Genomic DNA, 4,260 nt, shown 5'->3' with positions numbered 1-4,260 from the left:
ATTTCGTATCTAGCTCATCTGACCAGTGCCCTCTGTCCTGAACATCTGTGCCTCCCCAGGGCATAGTGAGGAGTCCAGGGAGAGCCCACCTCCATGGGTGCTGCCCTCAGCAGACTCCAGCCTTTAGCTTTGATGGCATGGAGCAACATGAGGAGAGGCCCCTGCTGGCCTCTTCCCCACAGGGAGACCACACTGCCCGTGCTCTAGGATGCACACAGGCGTGCAGGGTGTCCTGGGCAGTAACCTGGGGCCGTCTTGGTTTCATGATCTGCTGTTGCCATTTTGAAATTCACAAAAATTTTTGAACAAAGGTCCTGCATTTTCATTCTGCATTTGGCCTGACATATCGGGGTAGCCGACGCGGAGTGCACGTGTGCAGTCAGCACCTTGGTTTCCCAGGCCCCAGGGACACCCTGGATGCTGCTTCAGGCCTCAACATCAGTGTGACCCTGATGTGCCACGGAGTCTGAGCTTTACTGCTGAGAGCTTGCCCCCAGGGTCTGCCCTGCCCCCTTCTCCCTGGTGCGAACTGAGGGGGCCGACAGGCTTCTCCAGCTTGTGACCAAAGGCTCTCGAAGCAAGCCTATTATATCCACATGGCAGCTCCTTAGGGAGCCGAGGTTGCTGAGAAAGTTTGGAGCAGCCTGACATGAAAGGGTCTGACTTTTCCCAGACTTGCCTTAACGCGGAGACCAGAGTTTGTAACGCTAGGCTTTGTACACCAGCTCCTAGCGCCTGGGCACCACAGACCCACGCGTGATGCTTATTCCTCTCTGATTTTGACATTGATTCTCACTCTCAGATGTGATCTGGAGCACTTCTATGTCTCCTCACATGGCTGGCGATGCCCTGCATTCTGGCTGATCTTTGAGACCTGCACCAGCTGCTCACCTAACTCCCAGCCAGGAAAGCACCTCACACCGATGAGATGCAGGAGCCAGGGTCAGCCTAGCAAACGACAGGTACACACATACCCACCTGGGAAGAGACGCAGCCTGAGAAGCACTGAAGGGCCACCTCCACAAGGAACCAAAGAAATGGCTATGCTCTTCAGTTCCCAACCTGGGATCTTTGGGCCTCCTCATGCAGGTCTGTTTGAGCCGACTGCAGGGCCAAAATGGACCCCAAATCATGTAAGTGTTCACTCCTTCCTCCTTTCTCCACTTTTTTAGGGAGGGAGAGCCCTTGAGGCCAGCCTGGGTTGCTCTGTGCTGATGTACGTAATGGGTAGACCTAAAAACATAGAAGGAGCTGGGAAAGCCTGGTTGGTTTCCACTGGAAAGGGCACAAAGTTGCACCATGAAGAATGAATGAACCAGAAGAAAGTAGGATTGAGAGGGCAGGGGCAGAGAAGGGGAAAGGGAGCAGGAGATAGAATGGGGGCAGAAGTGTGTCTAGCCTTGTGTCTGGCATTCTGAGGCCCCGGTGAAAAGTGGCTATTACTATTAATCAAAAGAATTCAGATCAGAACTAGAAAGTTCTGTTATAGAGCCTCACACTGCTCATACTCTTCGACATAGCAATTCTGGCTCTTGAGTCTACACCTTAAAAAATATTAAATATGGAGAAATCTTGATGTTTGCGGAACATTATTTTTCACAGTGAAGAACAGAAACTTTCGAAAATGAACAATAGAATAATGTAATGAACTGTGGTTAGTTCCCTTTTCTTTCTTCCTGAGCCTGGTTCATGGTGCAAATAGACAGCATCAGATCTTTCTGCGGAAGTCACTGGAGCAACAGCTGAGAGCCAGCAAGAGGACATCTCCCTGCCTGCTGAGCTTAGAAAGAAAGACTTTGCCGACTATGTCGTGTCAGGTCACCTCTGAGGGCCAGTCTCTGGTTATGCTTAAGATCACTCAGGTTTGGTTGTTTGTTGTTGTTTTTTTTTTTTTGAAAGATTTTATTTATTTATTTGAGAGAGATAGAGAGAAAAGAGAGAGCACAAGCAGAGGGAGAGGCAGAGGGAGAAGCGGGCTCCCCGCCCAGCAAGAAGCCTGATGCGGGGCTCGAAGATCATGGACCTGAGCTGAAGGCAGACGCTTAGCAGACTGAGCCACCCACGTGTCCCTCAGGTGTTTTTTTTTTTTAAGATATTTTATTTATTTATTTGATAAAGGGACAGAGAAAGCATGAGCAGGGGAGGGGCAGAGGGAAAGGGACAAGCAGACTTCCCGATGCAGGGCTCGATCCCAGTACCCTGAGATCATGACCTGAGCCAAAGGCAGCCGCTTAACTGACTGAGCCACCCAGGTGTACCATCAGGTTTGAATTCAAGAAGGGCCAGAGCAGGAGTGACAGCCCCCTCACCCACACCTGCCCTGTGCCCATGAATAGATACCTATGCACACGCACACATGCACCACACATAACACCACATGTGTACACACCACGCAATCACACGTGCACACACACACACGTGGACACACACACACACGCCTTTGACCCAAAGATCAGCAAAATCACCAGGACTTCCTGACACATTGGCAACTTGTGAACTGCAAGAAATCTCAGAGGAGGGCTCTTCTTCCTGGGCAAACTGAAAAAGGCAGGAGGAGTGGAAAAGAGGCACGAGGACAGGGCAGTGCGGTTTATACTAAGGGACAAAGTAGGATGTCGAAGAGAGAATTAACCACCTGCAGGTTTTTGTGCTCGGCCTCATTTATCATCATGGCAAAGCAAATGGAAGTGATCATGAGATTCCATCCTAAGCTCATTAGATTTGCCAAACTGAAGCCCTGTGACTCTAGTGCACAGAGGCCATGGTGAGCAGGACATGAGCACTGTCACAGGTGGGAGGAGAGACTGCCAGTGGTTTCCGTCACCCTGGAGGACAGTTCAGCTGCATCCATGAGAGTGGAGAGATCCAGAAACTCCTTTTCTTTATATCCACTGTAGAGATAGCTGTGCAGGCTCAGAGACAAGTGTTGCGCACTGTAACCGTGAGTCACTGCAGATGGCCTGGTGCTGGGTGCTGCCCAGATCCCCCTTCAAGATCGTCAGCTGACAGCTCCCCTCTTCCCAAGAGTTGTTCTTGGCTGCCTATAAGGAATAACTGGCCCAGATTATGTTCCCGCCTCAGGGACAACCTTCATCCAATGACTGATTGTGTGGGGTAGGAAGGCCTGGCACCTGGCTTCAATTTGGGGTAACTCTTAACTCTTATTTTTTTTTTTTAAGTAGGATTCATGCCCAGCATGGAGCCCAATGCAGAACTGGAACTCATGACCCTGAGATCAAGACCTGAGCGGAGATCAAGAGTCAGACACTCAATCAACTGAGCCACCCAGGTGCCCCCAACTCTTAAAGGGTCACCCCCACTCCAGAGCCCCCTTCGAAGTGGGCTGAGTTCCCCATGACAGCTGTATCACATTCAACTCTCTCTGTCCAGTCCAACATCCTTCCCTCCCTGACAGGCACCGCTCTTGGAGCATTACCCATGTGCCTTCTGCAGCCAGGTCCAGCTCATTCTGTTCCTCTGGGAACCTGACCTGCAACAGACCAAATATCCATCAATGGGGAATTGTCAACAAATGGATGGCACATGCATATGGTGAAGTGAGGTCAGCGATTAAAAAGCCAACTAGTTGATGTGCCCCAGTATGGCTAGATTTCAAAAACATCATGTGTACATTTTGGATCCAATTATCTTTTTAAAAGTAATATTTGTATTTTCTTGGTTATAAAGTAACACATTCTCATGGTAAAAAAAAAAAGAAAGAAAGAAAGAAAAAAGTTAGAAAGCACAAAAATGTAAAGTTACTCATAATGTTACTACCCATAGGAAATCTATCTCAACAGTCTGACGTAATTTCCTAACATCTTTGTCCTATGAATCTATATGTATGTGTGAGCTGCTGTATGTATTGTGATCATATTATATATAGTTCTGCACACCCTGAATTTCCCACTTAAATATTATGTACATTTTACCATATTACTAAAAAATCCTCCAAAAACTTAGTTTTTAAAGTTTGCAATACTAAAAAAAATTAAATTTTACCATATTTTACCATATTATTAAAAAGCCCTCCAAAAACTTGATTTAAAATTTGCACTACTAAAATTTTCTAATCATTTTAGTTATTTATTATTATAGCTATAATTACTTAGTATTTACTCAGTAATACTTTCCTGGAAATTCCATAGCAACATTCTTTTCTGCATCATCAGACACACCTAATAGATACCATTAATATAGGATACACTGTCCCAATAGCCAGGATTATAAGTAATTTCAGTTTCTTTCCTACTCAAGAAA

This window comes from Ailuropoda melanoleuca, chromosome 6, assembly GCF_002007445.2.
Source record: "Ailuropoda melanoleuca isolate Jingjing chromosome 6, ASM200744v2, whole genome shotgun sequence".
Taxonomy (NCBI): Eukaryota; Metazoa; Chordata; class Mammalia; order Carnivora; family Ursidae; genus Ailuropoda; species Ailuropoda melanoleuca.
The sequence above is the reverse complement of the archived record's forward strand: the minus strand, read 5'-3'. Positions refer to the sequence as shown.